Genomic DNA, 25,639 nt, shown 5'->3' on the forward strand with positions numbered 1-25,639 from the left:
AAGGCAGTAGAACTGACCCTCCCGGGTTTCTACTGCCTAAAAATTATAAAATAAGGAATGATTCCAAGAGTAACCACTTGTGTAATCTGAATTTGAAACAATGTCATTTTCTCACAGTTTTCATTAGCTGTTACTTGCTTGACACAGGACAGCATTTAGGATGGTACAGCATAGTGCTGCAGTTAGGATTCTTTGTCCTCAGTCTTTCATTTTTACAACTCCAGCTCAGGTTTGGACAGATTCCCCCGTGGATCCGACGGCAGCACAGCCATGGACTCCTCCTCTCCCTCCTGCACGCCTTTCAGCTGCTGCGGCAGGGGGAGCCACAGGGGTATTGGTTACAGCAATTGTGACAAGGGCTATAATTCCTACCACAGCCAAAGCATCATGACAATGGCATCTGTAAACCTTCAGTTGCTGCCTCTGCAGCTAAAAGGGATAACGGTTTTGGGGTCAGTAAAAAGGAAGCTCAACCATTGGGTTTTATCAACCCCCAACCCCACAACTGAACAAGTCCTAAAGGCTCATTTGCACAGGTACTCTGGCCAAGTGAATGAGTGGTTTGTTCATGTGGCTGAAGCTGCCTGGTACTCTATGGGGATGCAGTAGCAGTACAGACACAGTGGCTGTACAAACACAGCCACACAACCTAATTTTAGGTGTGGGTGAGTGGCCAGGATGCACACTGTGTTCAGGGTTGTAACCTGCAGCCAAATGCCTTTCAAATTAAAACCTGTGGCTGTGTTCCTACACCTGTTGCATCTCCATAGAGTAACTTAGCCTGCCTGCACACAGCTCCAGGCTGCTCCAGCTACATAAACAAACCACTGGTTTACCTGTACAGGCGACAGCGCCCATGTGAATGAGCCCCAAGACCACATTCACAAACAGAGTATTATTTATTAACTCATTGGAGTTCTTTCTTTTAGATCAGGGGTGGGGAACCTTTTTTCTTCCAAGGGCCATTTGGGTATTTATAAAATCATTCGGGGGCCGTACAAAATTATCAACTTAAAAATGTGCCTGTTATATTTGGTCAAAAATGTAATTAACTCACCCCTAATGTATGTGATGGCTGCAACTGCTTCTCTTTGGTGAGGTGTGTGATGTTAGCTGGTATTGATGATGTTGCTACTCGCAACAGGTTTTCCAGGTTTGCATCAGTCAGTCTTGAGCGCAGTAGACTTTGTGGTGGTAAGTTTTGAAAAGAACTGCTGGCGGCTAATGCTGGTGGGTATAGCTGGCTGGTACTGCTGGTGGGTACAGCTGGCTGGTACTGCTGGCTCAGGCTGGTACTACTGGCTTGTATTGTGCTGTGGGTACTGCTGGCTGGTACTGCTGGCTCAGGCTTGTACTGCTGTGGGTATTGCTGATTCAGGCTGGTACTGTGCTGTAGGTACTGCCTTGGGTACTGCTGGCTGGTACTGCTGTGGGTACTGCTGGCTGGTATTGCTGAGGGTACTGCTGGATGGTACTGTGCTGTAGGTACTGCTGGCTGGTACTTTTGTGGGTACTGCTGACTCTGGCTGGTACTGCTGTGGGTATTACTGGCTCTGGCTGGTACTGCTGTGGGTACTGCTGGTTCTGCTGTGGGTACTGCTGGCTCTGGCTTATACTTCTGTGGGTACTGCTGGCTCTGGCTTAATACTTCTGTGGGTACTGCTGGCTCTGGCTTATACTTCTGTGGGTACTGCTGGCTCTGGCTGGTACTGCTGTGGGTACTGCTGGCTCTGGCTGGTACTGCTGTGAGTACTGCTGGCTCTGGCTGGTATTGCTGTGTGTGCTGCTGGTGGGAAATGCTGGCTAGCAGCAGCGCCACGCTGGAGGAAGAGGCGATGTTTCCTGTATTGGTCACAGGCGGAGTGCATTTGATATCACTCTGCCTGTGACTCACTCAGACTGTCAGAACAGAGCCGGAACTATACAGGAAGCATGGGCTCCATTCTGACAGATCAGCTGAGAGACACAGACTCAGCTGCATGGGGGGCCGGACCAAAAGACTTCGAGGGCCGCATACGGCCCCCGGGACATAGGTTCCCCACCCCTGTTTTAGATTTAGCAGGATCTAAAGGATCTATGGTTGAATCCACCAATAATGATTTTAGTGTTTTTAGCAAAAATATTGTTTTATTGTCAGCTAGGTGATTTCTAATAGCAGCCCTGAATTCCAGTGTTGGCTGCACATTATTGCTGTGGACCATTGCCAAGCACAACCCCTGAAAAACAACCTCACACCATAATCCCCCCTCCACTGAATGATTTGGACCAGTGCACAAAGCAAAGTCCATAAAGACATGGATGAGCCAGTTTGGGGTGGAGGAACTTGACTGGTCTGCACAGAGTCCTGACCTCAACCCGATAGAACACCTTTGGGATAAATTAGAGCAGAGACTACGAGCCAGGCCTTCTGGTCCACATTACTGCCTCACAAATGCGCTTCTGAAAGAATGGTCAAACATTCCCATAAAAATACAGTGCTAGCATCATGGGGAGGGCGAAATTGCATTGACGCAATTTCCGGTCCCAAGTTTTAACAAGGTCACTTCCGGCTGCCGAGGAATGCATGGTGGTTACGGCGTTAGCGGAAACATCTTGCATTTTACATGCTTGTTTTTATCTTCTGTCCTGTAAGTATGTTTTTACTGTGCAATTAAACTGCAACCCTACGGTACTTCACTATTGGCTCCTTCTCTTTGTTCTGCACTTGAGGATTATCTGGATTATCTGAGAGGTGTATTGGGGAGTCTTTGATTCGTTCCTTGTTATCCATCAGTTTAATAAAAGCCAAGCCTGTCTGACTCCTAGACTGAAAATCTGGGGGTCCATTGATTTTGGTAAGGAGGGACACAGAGGGGTGTGTGTCACATCACAGAGTGAATTTATGTGGAGCACTTCAGCACTTTCAAGAAGATTGGAGCACAAGAGAAATTTTTAATATTGATTATACTAGATATTTTTGGATTTTTGTATATTTTGGTTTCTATATGTTCACATGATGCTAGCGCAGTTTTTTGCATTTTCATGTTTACAAGTGATTGAGACTTTGTGCACAGCTGCTGCAGTTACTTTTTTCACTGATCTCACTTTAATTTGATGTTCACCATAGCACGAGTATTTATTTTATTATACAAACAATCCCATAGACACACACCTAAACCTTGTGGGCAGCCTTCCCTGAGGAATTGAATCTGTTATAGCTGCAAAGGGTGGGCCAACTCTACGACTGGGATGCCATTAAAGTTCATGTACGCGTACAGGCAGGCGTAATATAGTGTATATAAAATATCATGTGATGTGTGCCCTAAAAGTGTTTTAAAAGTGTATGTCAGTGAAAAAAAAAACAAACAATCAGTACACCTATGCAATGTATTAATGTTATACTTACCTCCTCTGTGCAGTGGTTTTGCACAATGCAACCCAGATCCCCCTCTTCTCAGGTCCCTCTTCGATGCTCCTGACCCCTCCCTCCTTTTGAGTCCCCCCACACCAGGCAGATTTCTATGGGGGCACCCGAGCCACAGCTCTGGGTATCCATTTAAACACGGAGCCGTGGTTCGGCCTTGCCCCCTCTCTCTGCTCATTGGCCAACTGACTTTGATTTACAGCAGCAGGAGCCAATGGAACTGCTGCTGCATCTCAGCCAATCAGGAGGTAGAGTCCCAGACAGCCGAGGCACTTGTGGACATTGCTGGATAGAGAGGGGGCTCATGTAAGTATTAGGGGACTGAGGGGGGCTGCTGCACACAGGTTTTTTATCTTAATGCATAGAATGCAATAAGATAAAAAAAACCTTCTGCCTTTACAATCACTTTAACATTTAATGTACAGAAAAATACCTGTGATTTGCAGCAATCCAGCTACTGTAGATTTGTAGCATAGTGCCCATTTACTCACCATACTCATAGGCAGTTACTGGCCTCTTTAACTTTTTTTTTCCAATATCTCCTTGGTTCTTGGACACACCCAGGCTAGATTTGTTTCTCTACTTCTCCCTCTCCAAGAGGTCACGCCTGATGAGACAGAGATAGCCGATCAAATGATTTGCAGCCAGATGAGAGCTCTGCTATTTAATATGGCAGGGATACATTAGTACCCCTTACTGCTTATTCCCAGGAAGTAAATGTAAATAACACAACAACACCTTAAAAAAAGTCCTTTAATAACAATGGTTAATTGGCCTCTGTCTAAATTGACCCTAGTATGTGTATGTTTGAATGTGAGCTAGGGACTTTAGATTGTAATCTCCTTGAGGGTAGGGACAGATGTGAATGTACAAATATATATGTAAGGGTCCTTTCAAAAGGCCTTTCTGCCCGGCGGACTCTGTTTTGCTCAGTGGAGATAGATCCGCTGATCCCCACTGAGCAGGCAGGTTGGTCTCCGCTCACTGTACAGAGACATACCAGTCAGATCTCCACTCTCCTATATGGGAGATCAGATAAAAACGGACCACCTGTCCATTTTCATCTGATCCTATCTGATCCTCAAGACGGAGATGAAAAACTGATAGGCGGACCTGATCGGAAAGCCCGTGTGAAAGGGGCCTAAAGCGCTGCGAAAATTGATGGCACTATATAAGTACCTGTAACAAATAAAAAAAGTAAATACACAAAAAATGCCCAGCGATGTAAATCCATTGTCAGTCATGGACTCCACTTTTATTAAGAAAAAAAATGGAATTTTTGTAAAATCTTACCTGTAAAATTCCTTTCTCTGATTCCTCCGACAGTCGCCGCCGCCTCTAAGTCATCACTGTTGGGTATTGACTTCCGCTCCGCAGGAGTAGCTAGGCATAAAGACTTAGTCAAAAGAGCAAAGGCATTTGCATATACACACCCATGGGGCCTGTCCCATCTGGTCAATACCCCCCTGCAGTGACCACTCCCAACTCAGTTTGGTAGGATAGCAGTAGGTAATAAGAACACAACCCCAAAAGAGGGGCGGGGGCATTGACTGTCGGAGGACTCAGAGAAAGGAATTTTACAGGTAAGATTTTACAAAAATTCCGTTTTCTCTTACTTCCTCCGACAGTCGCCGCCGCCTCTAAGTCATCACTGTTGGGATGTCCGAAAGCAGTATAGACATGAGGGGTGGGAGACGCAACCGTAGAAAAGGCAACGCAGTACCCACAGTAGAGAAATGAACCTTACATGCACAGTAAGAGAACCTGCTGGGCAACAGAAAACAATGCTCAACAGGAGCAACAGCCCAGGAAAGCAAACACCAACAGCCAGGGACCCACAAAAAACAAGGGTCCTTCATGGCACTGCCGCACTGAGAACCTTGCGGCCAAAGGAGGCATTCTACTTTGTAGAATTTGGAAAAAGTGTGCACCGACGACCAAGTCGCAGCCTTGCACACCTGGGCCACCGAGGCCCGATGCCAATAGGCCCAGGACGCACTCACAGATCTGATAGAGTGCGCCTTAACAGGGAAGGGTGGAACCCGTTCCTTCAAAGCATAAGCCTGTTCAATGGTCTGTCTGATCCATTTGGCAATAGTCGCTGCAGACGCAGCCATGCCCTTCCGAGGTCCCTCAGGAAGGACAAAGAGGGAATCCGTCTTCCGAAAGGATTCCGTAGACGACAGGTAAACCCTGATCGCCCTGACAACATCCAAGGAATGCAGAGCAACCTCCTTAGGATGCTTAGGCTTCGTACAAAGCGAGGGCAGGACAATGTCCTCATTAATGTGGAACTCAGAGATCACCTTAGGAATGAAGGAGGGATGCGGATGCAAAACCACCTTATCCGTGTGAATCACCAAGTACGGAGAACGGCAGGATAACGCCGCCAGTTCCGATACCCTGTGAGCCGAAGTGATTGCCACCAAAAAGGCAACCTTCTTAGACAGCAGAGGTAACGATATCTCCCGTATGTTTTCAAAGGGGGCACGCTGTAACACGGACAGAACCAAGTTCAAGTCCCATGGAGGTAAGGGCTCCTTCCAGGGAGGAGCTAAATGTCGCACACCTTGAATGAAGGTGCGAACCAGGGAATGCGACGCCACAGGGCGTTGGAAAAGAATAGCCAGTGCGGACACCTGGCCTTTTATCGTGGCCAGCACCAGGTGCTGGTCCACCCTAGACTGGAGGAAAACACTCTCGACACCGAGTACGAGCGAGGGGAGAACCCCCTGGACTCACACCAGGCGAAATAGGCCTTCCAGGTACGGTAATAGATTTTACCAGAGGAGGTCTTCCTAGCCTTGACAAGGGTAGGGATGACCTCAGGGGAGAGACCCCTGTCCCTCAGGACCTGGGTCTCAACAGCCAAGCCGTTAAAGCCAGCGACTGTAAAGCAGGATGGAAGATCGCTCCCTGAGACTCAGAGACGCCACTGCTAGTTGAACAACGTCGGCGTACCAGGACCGGTGTGGCCAGTCCGGTGCAACCAGAATCACCAGGTGCGGTTCTGAGACTAACTTGCGGAGGAACCTGGATAGCAACTGAATCAGAGGAAAGGCATACATCAGACGATACTGATGCCAAGGGGCCACCAACGCATCCGAGGTGTCTGGCAGAGGATCGCACGTTCTTGCCACGAACCTTTCCACCTTTTGGTTTAGCCGAGAAGCGAACAGATCCACGTACGGGGATCCCCACTTCGCACACAGCATTTGGAAGACCTCCGGGTGCAGGGACCATTCCCCCTGGTCCAGGGTCTGGCGGCTCAGATAGTCTGCCTGCCAGTTCTCCACACCCGGAATGTGAACTGCTGAGATTGCCGGGACATGAGTCTCTGCCCAAGACAGAATGTCAGCTACCTCCCGGGCCGCCAGGGCACTCCTGGTGCCCCCTTGGTGGTTGATGTAAGCCACCGCGGTAGCATTGCCCATCTGTACCCGAACAGGACGGCCCCGAAGTCGGTCCGACCACTGGAAGAGACAGAGTTTTATCGCTCGCAATTCCAGCACATTTATCAGGAGGGAGGACTCCTCCACCGATCAAGTGCCCAGGACTCCACCCCAGCCCGACAGGCTGGCATCCGTGGTAATCACCGTCCACAACAACGGACGGAAGGACTTGCCTTCCGACACCGACGGGGACTGGAGCCACCAAAGAAGAGCCAATCTGGTCTGACGACTCAATGAGACACTCAGATCCAGGGACTGAGGTAGTCTGTCCCACCTGGCCAGGATCTCCGCCTGGAGAGCCCGCGTGTGAAACTGAGCAAAGGGTATCGCCTCGAAGGCCGAAACCATCAACCCCAGGCCCCGCATACAGGTCCTGAGTGACGAGGACGGATTGTCCCTGAGGGACCTGATCTCGTCCCATAAAGTCCGGAGCTTGTCCAGAATCCAGTCCAGAATCATTCCAGAATCATTCCCAGATAGACGAACCGAGACAACGTCGATTTCTGAACGTTGATGGTCCATCCGAACTCCTGTAGCGTCTGCACCGTGGTGGACAGATTGCGCAGTAGGTCCTGGCTGACACTCGATCGCAGAAGGAGATCGTCCAGGTACCCCAAGACCGCAATGCCCTCTGCCCTTAACAGGCCCAGAAGCGGCGCCAGCACTTTGGTAAAGACCCTTGGAGCCGAAGCGAGACCGAAACATAACGCCATAAACAGATAGTGGTACTCTGCGATAGCAAACCGAAGGTACGGCTGATGATCTATCGAGGCCAGGAATTCCCCTGGACTCAGGGAGGCCACCACCGAGCGGAGAGACTCCATATGGAACTTGCGAACGCGCACAAAGCGGTTCAGCGCTTTAAGGTCCAGAATAGGACGTACTTTGCCCTCCTTCCTGGGCACAGTGAACAAAATCCCTGAATAAAATCCCCGAAACCTGTCCCGATGAGGCATCGGGACAATCATCCCCTGAGCAAGAAGGTCCTGCACCGCTTGGTGTAGGTCCTGCAGACGCCCAGGAGGCAAATGAAGATTTGAGGGAAAGAATATGTCCGCCGGCCGGGAAAGGAATTCGATCTTGTACCCCGATCGAATGATTTCCTGAACCCACCTGTCCGAAATCTGGAGCAGCCAAGGTTGGAGGAAACCGCGCAAACGTCCCCCCACCCCTGAAACGGGTGAGGGCGCCCCTTCAGGCAGAGGCGGACTGACCCGCCGAGCCGGCATTGCCTGACTTCTGCTTGCCCGCCCAGGGCTTCTTCTGGCTGCCCTGGGCTTTGAAGGGCTTGCCCTTGGATTGGTTCCAAAAGGCACGAAAGGACCCCTGAGTGGATCTAGACGCAGAACCCCGCTTGCCACGAAAGGACTTGTTCTTCGGGTTCTGGGGCAGCAAAGTGCTCTTGCCCCCTGTGACGCCTTTCACCAGGGTATCCAACGCCTCGCCAAAAAGGCGAGAACCAGCATAGGGAAAATCAGCAACTGTTTTCCGCGAGGACTGGTCAGCCGACCAGCTCTTCAGCCATATTAGTCGCCGCTTAAGTACCGAGACACTAGAGAGGCGTGCCACTAAAGGGGCCTCATTTAAGGCCGCATCACGCAGACACATGATTCCTTGGTGGATTCGATCCACCATATCCAGCCGGGCAGGCGGAACAGCATCAGACACGAGGTTTCTCCTAAGCACCTTAGTCCATTCAGCCACCGCCTGAGCCACCAAAACGGATGCGAAAATGGGTCTGAGCAACGATCGTATAGGAATGGCGGGCTAGAGACTCCAACGGCCGGTCCGTGGGATCCCAAAAAACCGGGGTATCCTCAGAAGGAACCAAGGTAGCCTTGCTTAACACGCCCACAGTGTGATCCACCTGTGGAGGCACACACCATCGTGATTCCGTAGCCGGTGCAAAGGGATAAAGCAACTTGAACCGACTAGGTACCAGGAATGGACGTTTTAAAGTGCGCCACATTTCATTAACAGTGTAATGAAACTCAGCGGGGCAGGGAAAAACCTGCGTCGGCTTGCGGGTCCTGTGTGTCCCAAAGGAGGACACAATGCCCGGAGGACTGGGCTCATCCTCCAAATGTAGTGTTTCCTTAACAGAAACTATCAAGTCATCCATGGTCGCTCGCTCTTCAGGCGACCCTGGGGAGGAGGTATCAACCCCCTCCACCTCTGCCTCCCCCTCAGACCCCAGCGGGTCCAAGGATGAGCGAGACCCTGAAAAGGGCACGCTCGCTGCAGCAGCCATATCACCATCTGAATCAGAAGAGAGAGACAATCTCTGCCTCTTTTTAGCAGCACGTTCAGCCATCAGCATTTCCATATTGGACACCAAGGTCGCCACTACAGTGGCCAAATCAGGTCTCAGAGGGGCCACAGGAGAACTGGGGTCCCCCCCCAGAGCTGGGGGGAATTTGCTGTCCTGAGAATCCATTGCCCAAGATGAAAAAAAAAGCAACAGTGCAAAAATGTGGTACTGCCCCTTTAAGACCGCTGCGGAGTGCGCAGCCCACCGCTACAGCTACAGTGACAAAGACCCCCAAACAGGAGAAGAAAAAACTGAGCCAGAAATGACAAAACAGAAGGTAATTGAGAGAGATAATCTGCAGAGCCCCGCAGAGTGTTACCACCGATGTCCTGCTTCAGAGGAAAAGGAAGTGCTGTCAGAGTAGGCTGAACTATAAGCTGCATGACTCAGGGAAAATGGCTGCCCCATAGGACTGAATGGAAGGCTCCGGTAAAACGGCCGCCGAACATGCGGTCGGAATGATCGTTCTGCCACCGCAAAATGGCGGCGGATGACACCAAAACAGCATGTAGTATTTCCCATAGTGAAGCCAAACATGCCTGCCCATACCTAAAATGGTTTTATCCCGCTGCGGCCGCCACACACACAGTCTGCACCCCCAACAAGAACCAAAGTGACACAGGGAAGGGGACCCCCAAAAACATACAGCACCGCAGCGCATGCACAAGCGATCCCCGCAGGGACCGCATCAGGGAGTCACACAGGCACAGACATGGGGGACACACAGCAACACAGGACTGACACCCCAGACAGAGGCCCCACACAGAAGTACTTACCTGTACCAGATGGCGTGGGGAGCCTCGCAGAACGGAAAGCCGCTGTCCTCATCTGACAGGGAGTGCCGTTAGCCAGGGACATGACACTGCAGCATCGCAGATGTGTCCTGTGAGGTAGCCACCTCACGGTTGCATCCCTGCTGCGAGCAGGGATGGGTCGTTCATAGTGCCAGGACGAACCACGGCTGAACGCTCGATGGCGGGCTGGGGGTCCATCTGACCCTCTGCCCTGGAGAACCAGGGCAGTCAGTCCGAATCCCAGCACCGCATGATCCATCTTCTTCCGAAGAGTCGACTAAAAACTAAAAGCTGACAAAATAAACAGCTAGTAAAGTAAGAAAAAAATGACATTTTCAAAGAAAATCAAATAAAAGATTAGTTAGGCTGAGACTGTAGCCCCAGCACAGGGAATCCGAACTACTCCTGACGCTAGGCAGAAAGAAACTGAGTTGGGAGATGTCACTGCAGGGGGGTATTGACCAGATGGGACAGCCCCCATGGGTGTGTATATGCAAATGCCTTTGTTCTTTTGACTAAGTCTTTATGCCTAGCTACTCCTGCGGAGCGGAAGTCAATACCCAACAGTGATGACTTAGAGGCGGCGGCGACTGTCGGAGGATGTAAGAGAAACATTCCCCTCTGAATGATCTGTGTACATTGCAGGGATTTCAACGAACGTTGCAGATTCATACCTTTTGTTATTCTGAAGAAATAACTGTTTGTTTGCCTATGTCCATGTGCAAAGTGAACATGAATGGGAGTGACTATTTGATTATTGATCAGCTGCTGAACTTGCAGATTTCTAATGAGGAAAGTGGAAGGGCCTGAGTCACTTTAGGCAAGATTAACTCTTTTTTAGCGCAGACGCCAGAGAAAATCAGTGAGCCAGTCACACAAGCAGGAAATTACATTTCTCAGGCAGCTCTGTACACTATGCAGATTGAAAAGGAGAGATAGTCTTTAACCACTTGCCGACCGCTCACATTGAGCGTACTGCGGCAAAGTGGTTAGTTATCGTCCAGCGTCGTAGACCTACGTTGCTGGACTCCTCCCCTTGTGGGCGGCGCGCGCGGGCCGTCGGAGGCTCGCTCCCGCTGTATTCAGTCACAGTGGGAGTCGGGCCAGGGGAGGAGCGGCGGTGATCACCGCCGCTCTTCCCCGATCGTCGGGGAATCGAGTGTGGAGATCCGCCCGCTTGTGTAAACAAAGCGGGCGGATCTCCTAAGTGACAGACAGGGTCAGATTGCAGGGTTCAGCAAAGCTGATTAATGTAGTAATGTCACTGGTACCCCCAAAAGTGTCAAAAATGTCAGTCAAGGGTCCGATCTGTGCGCCGCAATGTCGAAGTCCCGCAAAAGAAATCGCAGATCGCCGCCATTACTCGTTAAAAAAAAAACACCAAAAATGACAGAAATCTTTCCCTTAGTTAGTAAACGCAATAACTTTTGCACAAACCAATCAAAATAAGCTTATTGCGATTTTTTTTACCAAAAATATGTAGCAGAAAACAAATTGGCCTAAAATGATAAAAAATTCTGATTTTTAATTTTTTTTTGGGGGGAATTTCAAATAAAAAAATGTGAAAAATATTGCTATTTTTTCAAGATTTACGCTCTTTTTTTGTTTATAGCGCAAAAAGTAAAAATCGCACAGGTGATCAAATACCACCAAAAGAAAGCTCTGTTTGTAGGAAAAAAAGGACGTATATTTTGTTTGGGTACGGCGTTGCATGACCGTGCAATTGTCAGTTAAATTCGCACAGTGCCGAATCGCAAAAAGTGGCCCGGACGTAAGACAGCAAAATCCTCTGGTGGTAAAGTGGTTAATAGTGTTATTTTACAATATGGCTTGTTTCACAATTGCATATGCTTTTTTTCTTTTACATGCACTATTTTTTTGCACTATCTTCCCTCATCAATGACGAGGGGCAAACATTAATTGATGTCAGCACACCCTACTCTTGATGCTAAATGATAGATCCATACTTGTATTGTACATTACACGGAATCTCTGGCACTGTGATAACATTACAGCAGCTCTGGTAGTGGCAACTAATTGCACAAGTTTGGTTTGCCTGCAAACAGGCTGTCTTTGCCTTGAACCCAGGTTTAAATCTCATTCCTATTAATAATTTAGCTTGAAAATTTTGCACAGTAAAGCTTGTAATCAGACCCATGGAACATACATTTGAATTGAAATAAAGAAAATATTTCTAAAAAAGAAATGTTGCCTTGAGTACAATAGCAAACTATGATCAAACGTGAGGGGCATGGACCCATGGGGCAAGACAGGTTCAGAGATAACTTCTGGCTAAAGACATGAAGACATTGAAGCATACAATTTTTTTCCAAAGCTAGAGGAATACAGATTTTTGTCTTTTATCTTCACTGGGACCTTTTGTTTTTTCAAAGGAGATACTTCCAGGCATGTATTAGCACAACAGTAAAACAAAAGCGGGTAGTCTTAGGATAGAAAAGCTTATTTCTTTAAAAAAAATGTTATAATAAAGGTCTGGGGTCTGGGTGTGAACACTGTAATATACTAGCCTTAGCCAGTTATTACTTGAGATCTAACACCTTTATCTTTTCCTTTAAACTTTACAGGACCGATATTCTCATGAAATTAAAAACACCCCACATGAGATTTCCCAGTTCATACTAGATATTTTATTTTTATATATGATACATTTAATATATATATATATATATATAAGTCCCTTAAATAGTCTCTTAGAAACAATCCTTAGCACTTGTGGCTGCTATCCCAAGAGAAGAGGTGATCTCTGTAATAATAAAGAGAGAGAGGGAAGCACCTACTAAGTGTAGTATAAGGAAACTTTATTTTAAAACCACAATTGGCAACTCACATTTTAAAAAACGTAAGAAAAATAAAAGGCTGCTAACATCTGTATGTAGTCTCCATCTCCCCTTGTGCAGTATCTCCTTGTGTAGCCGGGTGCACTGTTGTCAAAATGGCGCCTCCACTTTGGCTTAGCAAAGTGAAGTGTCCTCCTGAAAATATTCAGTAAATCTGGAGTATCCCATATTGCCCTACACACCATCCAATTTAATCAGCAATTAAATTACCCCCCCCCCCCCCGACTCATAATTTAGCCAGAGTGAATGAACTGTTGCTGTGTGCTTGGCTGCACTAATCTTGGACAACAATTTCTGAAAAATAAAACATACACATACCAGGCAAAAAAGCAGGAGAAACTTAGCACTTTTTATCACCCTGTGTTTTTTTCAGAGATTGTTGTCTTTGCTGATATTTTTTCTTGACATTTTGCTAAAACATTGTGTATCAGAGCTGCTAGGACCAAAAAGAAGGGAGTAGACTACCAAAAGCCTATTATGAAAAATTAACTGGTAGTGCAAATAAAAAAGTATCACAGACAGTTGTCAAAGGTTTTGTTGCAAATACACTAATATTGATAAAATCATCTTAAGCATGCTGGGTAAATGAATCTGTAATCTGCAAAATTAGTGGTGCATTATTATCGAGTGTCAATGTATTATGTATTAAAGCTTGGACTAATGTGAGTAGATATATTCCATACCTGGCAGATCCCTGTGAACGTAAAGAATCACTGTAGTAGTCACCACTACTACAGTACTCCTTGCTGTCTTCCAGGATCCTGTGCCAAATGGCTGCCCTGCTGCATAGTAACCATAGGGGGTCACCTGCTCAGTTTGGGCACCATTCAGAGAATACCTTGCATGCTTCTGAATGAATGGATGTGGAAATTGTAACATCACTACCTTGCTGCTCTACCTGTCTGATCAGAGAATGCTTTACTTTTAATCACAAAAACGCAAGGCGTTCTATTAATGGCACCCATGCCAAGCACTGGGCATGGAATCTAGAAGACAGTGAGGATCACTGTTGAAGCTACTCTCTACTTCCACCAGGATTGGCCAGGTATTACATATGTATAGTTACATTGATTCAAGCTGGAACAATGTAACTATGCAAAAGATTCATACCTGTAGTTCAGACTTAAGGCAGCCCACTGAAATTAACAGACATTAGATGCACAACAATGTCCCAATTATCAGACATGTCACATTTTTGCCACAACTCACAGTAACGCACTATGGTGCATTGCCATGCATTGCAGCATGTTGCAGCCTTGGTACTTTGGGGTCCTGTTCAAAATGAATGGCACTGCAATGTGTCAACACATGTAACAAATGCTGTGGTAATGTGCATGTTAATGTTTCTGTGTTGCCCCATTCATAGATGCAAATTAACCCTCAGTTCTGACCTTGCAAGGCTTTTCTCTCTTAAACATTTGAGATGATTAAACAATGAATGGGGAAAAACATTTAAGAAAGAGGAGTACTGTGGTGCTAGATTCCGATTTTCAAATGTTCCAGTAATGTGTTAGAAGCATAACAGTAAATCCAGTAACAATAAATGATAGAGAAGATGATTTATTTTCAAAAAAAGTTATTTATGTATTTTTAAGTCTGGGAAAGTTTTTATGCAATTTGTTATGGAGGTCCCAGTTTCCAACATGTATCCCTAATCATCTTCCTAGATACTGGCTGAAACAACAAAAACTCCAGCTTTTGTTTCTATGATACTTAATGTAGCTCTAACTGCTGATTTTCATGGAGAAATATGTGGAGGAATTCCATTACATTTGAATACTGTACTTGTAACTCTGTAAATTTCTTAAGTACTGGATTTTTTTTTACCTCACTATATAATCCTTTTGTTTGCATTCATTAAAAGGTACATACCCTTGGGTTATAGCACCACCTTAAGAAGTTGAACACTTGGACAATTGGGCGGAGAAAAAACAACCAAAGATGTGGAAGCTTCAACAAATGCAGAGAAAATAATTTTACAGTGAGCTAAAAAGAAATATATAATTTTCACTTTGGTTGATTGAGGGACACAAAAGAAATCTTGAATCTCTGATCCTTAGAACACCCCAAAACAGAGTCTTCTGAAGGTGGGGAAAAACGAAACAACTCCCTTAAGGTAGGAACAGTACAATGCCATCTGTAAGACTCATGAGTTGAGAACAAGATGTGGAGTCTTCCCTATATGAAATGTCCCCTGAGTGAGTAACATACAAGGGCAAGTTTCAACAGGATTAATAGCCCTGGGGTCCCAGAGGCCTTCTCTAAGTAACATTGAGCGAGTGAGACTTTTACCAGAGCAGTGACAGTGATAAGAAAATGTCCTGCTTATGCTCTGGAGCTGGACAGAATGACACATTAACACTGTGTTGGTTGAGGCAGAAGGCAGATACAACATTAGGAAGGATACCACATTAGGAAGGATACCACATTAGGAAGGATGCACTAGGTTCAATACCACTTCATTCCAATACAAAAGCAGAGTTCCTTACAGGACAAAGCTACCAGCTCAGAAAACATGCCTTACAGGGGTGGTGGAAAGAAGGAAGGCCCCCTTATAGTATGAGTTGGAAAGGGCAATATTCTCAATAGGATCGAAAGGTGGCTTTTGAAGTACCAATAGAACAATTTTCCAATCCAAATGGGTCACAGGAGGTAGTACAGGAGGAGGTAAATGATAGACACCTTGTGCAAAAGTTTTAAACAAAGTAAAGAAGGCAAGTGGATATTGCACAAGATCACAGACACAGAGGTATATTCCTTTGATGGTACTTAGGGTCAAATGTTAAATCAGAACTGATTGCAAAAGAATAGGACTCTTCTCATGGAGTATTGCCTGGGGCAAAACCCTCGTCCCTCTAAACAGGTGAAGAATATCATTCATAGGTAATGGTAGGCCTAGCAGAAGTAGACTTCCTAGCCTTTAACAGCTTATGAATCACTGGATTAAGGTGTATTATGTGTTGTACTGTGCCAATTCATTTTAGGGTGCACATCACACTGCATGGTAGTGCGTTACCTTGTGTTGTGGTATGCCAAAATGCATGTGCATTGGCATGTTGCATTGGGGTGTCAATAGGAATAAATGGCATAGCAGCACCATAACAAATAACACAACAGTTTTTTTTTTTTTACACCTTATCGTAGTGCAAAGGTATTACTTTAGCCCATGTAAAATCTATAATAAACGTTTTCTCTGCATGTTTTATATTTCTATTAACGCTGTGTGATTTTATTAGTCACACAGCATAAAAAAATCTTCACTCTTCAATATGAATACATGACAGTAATGATATTATTAATATTCCAAATAATTCTGACAGTTTTCAGCAAACGTCAGAAAGAGAAGCAATAGTACAATGCAACACAAGTGTTTATGTCGAAATGCTCAAGAACGGCAGCTAAATCCCAGTTGGCAAACTTATAAATAAACATCAGCTTAGATGATTTCAAGTGGATTTATACATTACTACAAATTAAGTACACCAGCATTGTATTAAAACCCTTGTTTCATCATATGAATATTTCCCCAGCATATCCATATAGTATTTCAGTGCAGCGGGGTTTGTCTGGATGCAGAAAGAATGCAGTTGGTACTTTGAATATATTTCCATTCATTAGAAATGACTTAAGAGATTCTTCAGGGTGACACTGTGGTGCTTCAGTATTTCTCTTGAGATACAATTATCACAATATAAAGAAAATGTTTTAGATTTTATTATATTTTTAATAAAATATGCTTAAACTAAGACTATATCCATGACCCATGACCCATAACCTAGGTTCAATGAGGCATGTAACCTTAGTAGGATTTTGTCACATTTGTGGCCCCAGTGAAAAATAATTATTTTACTCAACTAGTGTCACTGCTTTACAATCTTCACTGCCTTTATCACTGTCACCCCCAAGGAATACTTCAGTCATTAGCATTTCTAGGAGCTCAGCATCAGTCTAACAGAACAGTCACAAATATATCTCTGCAACAGAATAGCATATGGATAGATTCCTTGCTGTCAGTCTCTTGACGTACTATCTTTAAATATTCCATTAAAGAACACCGAGCTTGGACATATTATATCAAATCTGCAATAGCAGCAACTGGGAAACAACGCTTTCTAGAATTTCATATTTTATTAGGAATTTATGTATTTCTATTTGTTTCCTTATATTGGGCATTATACAAATAACGATACACGTCTAGGTAAATATTAGTATCAGTAGAATCTTCTTTCAAGTTGATTTTGTTTTTTAAATAGAACCTTCATGCCCTTCATAAATATATTATAGTACAACATTTTACTATACAATGCCAGATTTTTTAAATATGTGCTCTTCTTCAGTATATGACATTATTATATGTTTTATCCACAAATTCATTCATTCCATAGCTGAAGGTTCCAGAATGAAGATATGAGAGAGCTTTCTTTTTACCCTAGAAGGAATATTTAATAAAAACACAGCAACAGGAGACGATGCTGGGGAACATGTGATTGGAGATCAGGAGGAGAGGGCGCCAGAGGCTGTGTGCTCAGTGAGCAGGAGGAGAGGACACTGGGAGCCATGTGATCAGTGAGCGGAAGCAGGAGGAGAGGATGTCGGGGGGCTGTGTGATGGGTGACCAGGAGCAAGAAGAGAGGATGTTGGGGGCTGTGTGATCAGTGAGCAGTAGGAGAGGACGCCAAGGGCTGTGTGATCATAGAGAAGTGATGTTGAGCTGTTTCAAGTGCTGGTAGATAGCCACTGAGTATTGAGAAGTACTGAGGGGCCACTGTGAGTGCTGAGGGGGGTCTTGTTACATCCCAAAACAATTAAGGAAAGAACTATTCCCCAGTTTAAAATTAGTAAGTAAAGTTAACAATAAATTATATAAAATAGAAATTCTTCTTTTACCTGGATTATCCCCATTATGTTAGCGGGTAACATGTCCCACAGAAGTAGTGGTGCAGCTGGGTGCTCATTCTGCACAATGTGTCCATTCCTTTGACAACCTTTCGTGGGTGAGAACTGCTGCACAAAATGTGAGCAAGTTGTTTATTTGAAATCCCAGATCCTAAATCTAAGCAATCAACTGGCAAAACCGTGAAGCTTTAATAACCTGAAAGGGAGTTTGGACCATACCCGTCAGGTGCTGGCTGGGGCCAGTAGAAAAGAGGTGGTGATATGGAGGTGCATGCTTCAGATGAAGGCAGTTGAGTGACAGTTGGAAGATGGGGTAGAGAGAAAAGTGTTAGTATTGGGCTGACACATCCTAATGCTGTAAATATGCCTGGTTGCGTAATGCTGGGGATCTCAGTTCAGGAGTGGCATTGCTGGAACAAGTGACTGAGAAACTGGTGCAGGAAGGAGGGTTTTGGGTTCATGGAGAACTGGGGTGACTTTTCGGTTGATTACTGGCTCTATAGCAGAGACGGACTGCACTTAAATAGGGAGGGTGCAGCTCTGTTGGGGGAGAAAATGGTCAGAATAATTGCCCCATTGCAATTATTTCTAACTGTGAGAAGAGATTGGTCTCCTCTTTATCCTTCCTGTTAGGGGGCCTGTAGCATGCACCCACTATTAATTTACGATTTCTTCCCTTTGAAGATCCAACCACAAGGAGTCCACCTCCTCCCTTAGCCTCATTAACAATACATATCAACCCTCATATTCACTATCAATTCACCCTCCTCCAGGCACACTCCTCCTCCTTGTCACCAAACTTCTAGCATTTGTGAACATGACTTTTAATTATGTACAAACACATATTTTTTTTATATTTCTTAGGCTGCAACACAATTCTGCTAGCCTACGTGCATTGTCCCTAGGTGCTCTAATTACACAACCAACTTTGCCCACATCAGCACCCTCTGACCTTTAAACACTGCCTGGTATAGCTTCCTCCGATCCCTCTCCAACCCCTCCCCCACCACCTAGTTTTAAATTCTTAAAAACATAGCAACCTTGTAGTTTTTATAACAGTGCTTTATAAATTTGTAGGTTAAACACTCTTTTTGCATTTTAAGGTTCCTCTTAGTTCACCACATACATTTAAAACCAAGCTTTTTCTGGCACTTTTTGTTTACAAGTTTAAATCATTATTTTTTGCAAGAAAAATGACATATAACCCTCAAACATTAAGCATTACTTACTTATAACCCTTGAACATTACATATTTTCCTTAAGCAGAGACCCTAGGGCATTTTTTTATGTCACACAGTATTAGTGTAGCGGTTTTGCAAATGGATTCATGAATAAAAAAAACAAAAAAAAAACAATATATACCCCAATTTCTTTGTGAAATGTGAAAGATGATGCTACACTAAGTATAAAGATACCTAACAAGTCATGTTTTAAAAGTGCACTTTATCAAAGAATGCCGACAAACTATGGCACTTAAAAAATCTCCATAGGCGACGTTTTAAATACCTTTACAGGTTAACCTGTTTAGAGTTACAGAGAAGGTCTAGTTCTAGAATAATTGCTCTCGCTATAATGTTTGTGGTAATACCTCACATGTGTGGTGAGAATACAGTTTACGTTTGCGTGTGCAACCATAACCATCGGACCATTTCTCAGGGGACCTGTCGGAAATGGTAAGCCTGGGAAACACGAGTGAGCTGCGGGAGAGGACATTCTAAAAAGCACTCCAGTGGTTCATGATCTGCTCAGAACACTTTCATGAGAAAGCCAGACACTGGCTGTCAAAAACAATAACAGTGTTATGGCTGATATCTTCAGCCATAATCCCAGTAAACAACTTCAAATCTGCAATGTATACATACGTTTTGCAGTCTTGAAGTGATTAACTTGTACTCAAGAAATAAGACTATAATTCTACCATTTTACAAAACTATGTAACACACACACACACACACGTTGAACAGGATGGACATATGACATTATTCAACCTTACCAACTACTGTATGTAACTATGTAACCTGGTAGATCTCCAGCTTTTCACTAAGAACAAGTGATGACCTATGAGGTGTAAATCAGTCTGCTGAGGGATAAGTACTAGTATTTGTATTTTTTAAGAGAAGATGCTAACTTTTGGACTCATATTTTAAACACCAACTCAATAATGACAAGTTGTTATTCTCTCATTATATGGGTGGCATGCCTTCTAAAACAACCAAAAAAAATAAAAATCAAGGAAAAAAAAGGAATCCGTCTGGCAGATTGGTTAGCTAATTAGTGATTGTTTGCAAATGGATCTAGAAGAAAGTGGATCTTTTCATGCATCTAAAATTCACTGTCATTTGACAGATAAAATACTGCATTTTTTAGAAGGGCTGCTTGCACCAACCAATACTTTTGGGGATCTACTTAAAAAAAAAGTCACTGGGCAAATGTCACAAGCATTTACCGAGTTATTAGGAATTCTGACCATATTTTTCTATATGTTGATTTCCTATGATTATCAGCTCCATATAGTGGCCATAACACAGTATTTTTCCTGAAATACCATGAGCAAGAAAATACTGCATTAAAGCCACTACACAGAGCTGACAAGCATAATAAGCAAAATACGGTCAGCACTTATAAGGGTTGGGAAAATGCTGTTGTCATGATTATGTCTGGGCAATATTTTTTTATATATGCTGTATATAAACATTTGCCCTAGTTTTGCCATTTTAAATATACTGCAATTATAAAAAAAATGCCAGTTGATTTGGCAAAAAATTTGCCAAAAATCCAGTGAGCTTCTATTTTCCTGTAGTCAACTGACAACTCTGACACCAAGCAGTAATGTCAGGCCTGGCCAAATTCTCCTCTGCTGCATTACAATACACTTCTCTTTCTTCTCATGTCCATATTAAAAGTGGATTTTTGGTCCACGAGGGGAGAACTCAGGCTGGGCTGTCAATACTGTTTGGGATTTAAATGTAAGACTATATACATTGTTAGCTCACTATGGGAAGTTAGATGCTTACTGCACTTGTAGCAGATCAACGGGTAATTTTCAGTGTTTGCAGTGCTATAAAGAGATAAAACATGGGGAAATAAGTGTGTATAGCAGAGACGTATGGAATATTTTTTATTTTGTATTTTGTCGTAGAGATAAAGAGGGCAAAAAACGAGGAGGGGTATGCCTATATATCAAGAACAATCTGCAAGTATATATGAGGGACAATATAACTAATGGGGCTAGGGAGGAGGTCTAATCCCTATGGGTAGAGCTTCAAAGGGAAGGTACTATGGGGTTAGTAATATTGGGTGTATGCTATAGGCCCCCCAACCAGAGGGAGGAGGGGGAGGCGGACCTCCTATCACAGCTTGGAAAGGCAGTAAGGATGGGAAATATCGTTATAATGGGGGACTTCAATTATCCGGATATAGACTGGGCAGAAGGAACCGCGCATTAATCTGAAGTTCGCCATTTCCTACATTTTTTGCAGGACAAATTCATGGGTCAGATGGTGAACGCACCAACGGGAAACAACGCGTTACTAGGCTTCTGATTAATAACAATACAAACCTGATTGCGGATGTAGAAATACAGGGAAACTTGGGAAACAGTGACCATAGGTCAATTAGTTTCAGTATCAATCATAGCAATAGGAAAAACAAGGGTAATACAAGGACACTGAATGTCAAAAGAGCCAATTTCCCTAAACTGCTCTAACTCTTTGTTAGACAATATAAAATGGGATAAAATCCTAGGGACAAAGAACACAGAGGGAAAATGGAAGTGCTTTAAGAACATACTAAATAAAGGTATTGGCCAGTGCATTCCAACGGGGAATAAGGTTAAAAGAGCCAAAATAAACCCTGGGTGGCTAAACTCCAACCTAAAAATGCATATAAAAACTAAAGAGAAGGCCTTCAAAAAATACAAGGCTGAGGAGTCATTGGCAGCATTCCAAAATTACAAAGAATGCAATAAGAAATGTAAGAGCGAAAATAGGGTGGCTAAAATAGAACACGAAAGGCACATAGCAGAAGAGAGTAGAAAAAAAAAAAACCAAGAAATTGTTTAGGTATATAAATACTAAGAAAGTTAGGCCAGAACACATTGGCCTCATCACATTGGCCTCATAAAAGACAACAAAGGAAATCTGGCTAAAGAGAACAATAAGAAGGCAAAGGCGCTAAATAAATTCTTCTCCTCAGTCTTCACAAAGGAATTGGGGGGCTACATTAACCCAGCTTGTAACGTTAAAGTTAATAACATGTCAAAGGAAGCACTCTCATGGTTAACAGAAGACAGACTCAGAACTAGACTTGAAAAACTTAACATAAATAAGTCACCGGGACCAGATGGCTTACACCTGAGGGTCCTTATGGAACTCAGCCAGGTGATAGCTAGACCATTGTTCCTGATTTTTATGGCTAGTCTACTGATGGGAATGGTACCAGCTAATTGGAAAAAAGCCAATGTGGTACCAGTATTTAAAAAATGGCCGAGATATATCTACAGGCCGGTTAGCACAACATCAGTAGTCTGTAAGATATTGGAGGGGATGATAATGGACTATATACAATTATACTTTAGTAATGATAATGGTATCATTAGTAGTAATCAGCATGGATTCATGAAAAATCGCTCTTGCCAGACCAATCTATTAACCTTCTATGAAGAGGCTAGCTGCCATTTAGGTAAAGGAAGGCCTGTGGATCTGGTGTATCTTGGATTTTGCAAAGGCATTTGATACAGTTCCCCACAAACGTTTACTTTACAAACTAAGCTACGTAGGTATGAATCATAGAGTGAGTACCTGAATTAAAAGCTGGCTTCAGGGGTAAGTCCAGAGGGTGGTGATAAATGGGGAGTACTCGGAATGGTCTGGTGTGGAAAGTGGGGTCCCCCAAGGATCGGTCCTGGGACCAATCCTATTTAATTTATTCATAAACAACCTAGAGGATGGGATAAACATCTCAATCTCCGTATTTATGGACGATACTAAATTAAGCAAGGCAATAACTTCTACACAGGATGTGCTAATCTTACAGGATGACCTGAACAAAATAATGGGATGGGCATCTACATGGCAAATGAGGTTTATTGTTGAAAAATGTAAGGTAATGCATTTGGGTGCCAGAATCACAAACGCAAGTTACTCACTAGGGGGTGAGCCTTAGGGGAAATCTAAAATGGAAAAGGACCTGGGGGTCCTAGTAGACGACAAGCTCAGCAATGTCATGCAATGCCAAGCTGCTGCAAGCAAAGCCAGCAGAATATTGGCATGTATTAAAAAGGGGATTCACTCCAGAGATAAAACAATAATTCTCCCACTCTACAAGACTCCGGTCCGGCCGCATCTGGAGTATGCCGTTCAGTTCTGGGCACCGGTCCTCAGGAAGGATGTGCAGAGAGTCCAGAGAAGGGCAACAAAGCTAATAAAGGGACTGGAGGATCTCAATGATGAAAGACTGCAAAAATAGAACTTATTCTCTCTGAAGAAGAGACGCTTGAGAGGGGATATGATATCAATGTACAAATACCGTACTAGTGACCCTAGCATAGGGAACAAACTATTCAGTGAAAGGGAATACAAAAGGACTCGCGGCCATTTGCTAACATTAGAAGAGAAGCGGTATAACCTTAAACTGCGTAAAGGGTTCTATGGATGTGGAACTCTCTTCCACAAGCAGAGGTATCAGTGAGGAGCAGCGATAGTTTTAAAAAACTTTTAGATGGGCACCTTAACAACCACAACATACAGGGGTATACAATGTACTATTGACATAAACACTTATCGCACACGCTCATCATAGGTTGAACTGGGTGGACTGGTGTCTTTTTTCAGCCGCACTAACTGTGTAATACATTTAAATAACGTAGTAAGTTTTCCAAGATATTTTGGTGTTTTTTTTCCACATGCATTCTTTAAAAATATAGACTAACTACAAATTAAGGAATGAGAAGACTTAAAGCAGAAACTGAGGCAAATTAATCCAGCCCTGTACAGTATTCACTAACACATCCTTATATGTACTGTATGTGTTTAAATACAAGCATTTTAAGTTTCTAAATCTGGCTTGATTTCAGCCTTTGGCAGTCCCTGTATGGCAGCACTCAGACTGGGAGATGAAGAAGCAGTAAAAAAGGGTCTATTAGTTGTGCTGCAATGCAAGGAGCATGCTCATAGAAAGAGAGAACAGAGTGAAAGAGACATGACCTCACTAGTCTGCTTGGGCTCCTTTCACTTTTCTCGAGGGTAGGGATGAGACATTTAAGGGCTTTCATACCAGCCCGGTCTGCTGCAATGTCTTAAACACACACATGAACGTGTTGCGTCACAATGCATAATAATTTGTGCTGTCTCAAGACAGCCCATTCATTTGAATGGGCTGCCTAGGGCACTACAATGGACAAAAAATTCTGCATGCACCATATTCATCAATGCAGGGCACAGAAATGCATAAAGATTCACAATGAATGGCACCGCATTGCACCAAAGCATGTTAATTGATTTTAATTGGTCCTTGGTGTAACTTAAAGCGAAAGTAAACCCATCAATTTAACAGTTTCGAAAAACAGTTTCATTCCTGGCACGTGCCGGAAATGTAACTGTCACAATGGTTGTACTCTCAATGAAACTGTCAAACCATCCAATAGCTGGTGTCATAACTGATCACCTGTGTAGCTTCATGGCAGTTGAAAATTAAACAGAGGCCAAGATGGCAGCTTCCTTGGCTTAACCACTTGCCGACCACTCACTGAGCTGGTACTGCGGCAAAGTGGCTCGTTATCGTCCACGACGTAGACCTACGTCGCTGGATCCCGCCCCCTCTCACTCCCGCTGTATTCAGACACAGCGGGAGTCGGACCAGGGGAGGAGAGGCGGTGATCACCGCCACTCTTCCCCGATCGTCGGGGATCGAGTGAGGAAATCCACCTACTTGTGTAAACAAAGCGGGCGGATCTCCTATGTGACAGACAGTGACAGATTACAGGATTCAGCATAGCTGAACCTGCGATCTGTGTCTGTGTCACACAATCCCCTCCCCCCACACACGTCAGTAAGCATGAGGTATACATTTAACCCCTTGATCACCAATAAAGTTAACCCCTTCCCTGCCAGTGTCATTATTACAGTCACAGTGCATATTTATAGCACTGATTACTGTAGTAATGTCACTGGTACCCCCAACAGTGTCAAAAATGTCAGTTAGGGGTCCGATCTGTCTGCCGCAATGTCGCAGTCCCGCAAAAAAAAAACGCAGATCGCCGCTATTACTAGTAAAAAAAAAAATAAACAATAAAAATGACAAATCTTTCCCGTAGTTAGTAAACGCGATAACTTTTGCGCAAACAAATCAAAATACGCTTATTGTGATTTAAAAATAAATTGGCCTAAAATGTTAAAAAATTTAGATTTTTAATTTTTTGGGGGAATGTTATATATCAGCATGTAAAAAATATATATTTTTTTTTCAAAATTGTCACTCTTTTTCAAAAATTAAAAATCGCACGGGTGATCAAATACCACCAAAAGAAAGCTTTATTTCTGGGGAAAAAAAGACCATAAATTTAATTTGGGTACAGCTTTTCACGACCGCGCAATTGTCTGTTAAAGTAACGCAGTGCCGAATCGCAAAATATTGCCTGGTCAGGAATGGGGTAAAATGGGTTAAAAATACGCTCATTGAGAATTTTTTTGTCAAAGACATGTAGCTAAATACATTTTGGCCTAAATATATGACAAAAATTTAATATATTGGATATTTTTTAACTGTCAAAGTAGAAAATGTCAATTTTTTTCGCAAAATTTTCGGTCTTTTTTTATTAATATCGCAAAAAATGAAAAGCACAGAGGTGATCAAATACCACCAAAAGAAAGCTCTGTTTGTTGGAAAAAAAGGACGTAAATTTTGTTTGGGTACAGGGTTGCACGACC

General features: G+C 43.9%; 1 protein-coding gene across 1 annotated transcript in view; it reads right to left on the minus strand.

Moving 5' to 3' along the window:
• DOC2B (double C2 domain beta) overlaps positions 1-25,639 on the minus strand; it is an 824,733-nt gene that overhangs the window by 134,402 nt on the left and 664,692 nt on the right. The window lies entirely within an intron of this gene.

The sequence above is a fragment of the Pelophylax lessonae genome (genome assembly GCF_965119305.1).
Source record: "Pelophylax lessonae genome assembly, chromosome: 2".
In the NCBI taxonomy this organism is placed as follows: domain Eukaryota; kingdom Metazoa; phylum Chordata; class Amphibia; order Anura; family Ranidae; genus Pelophylax; species Pelophylax lessonae.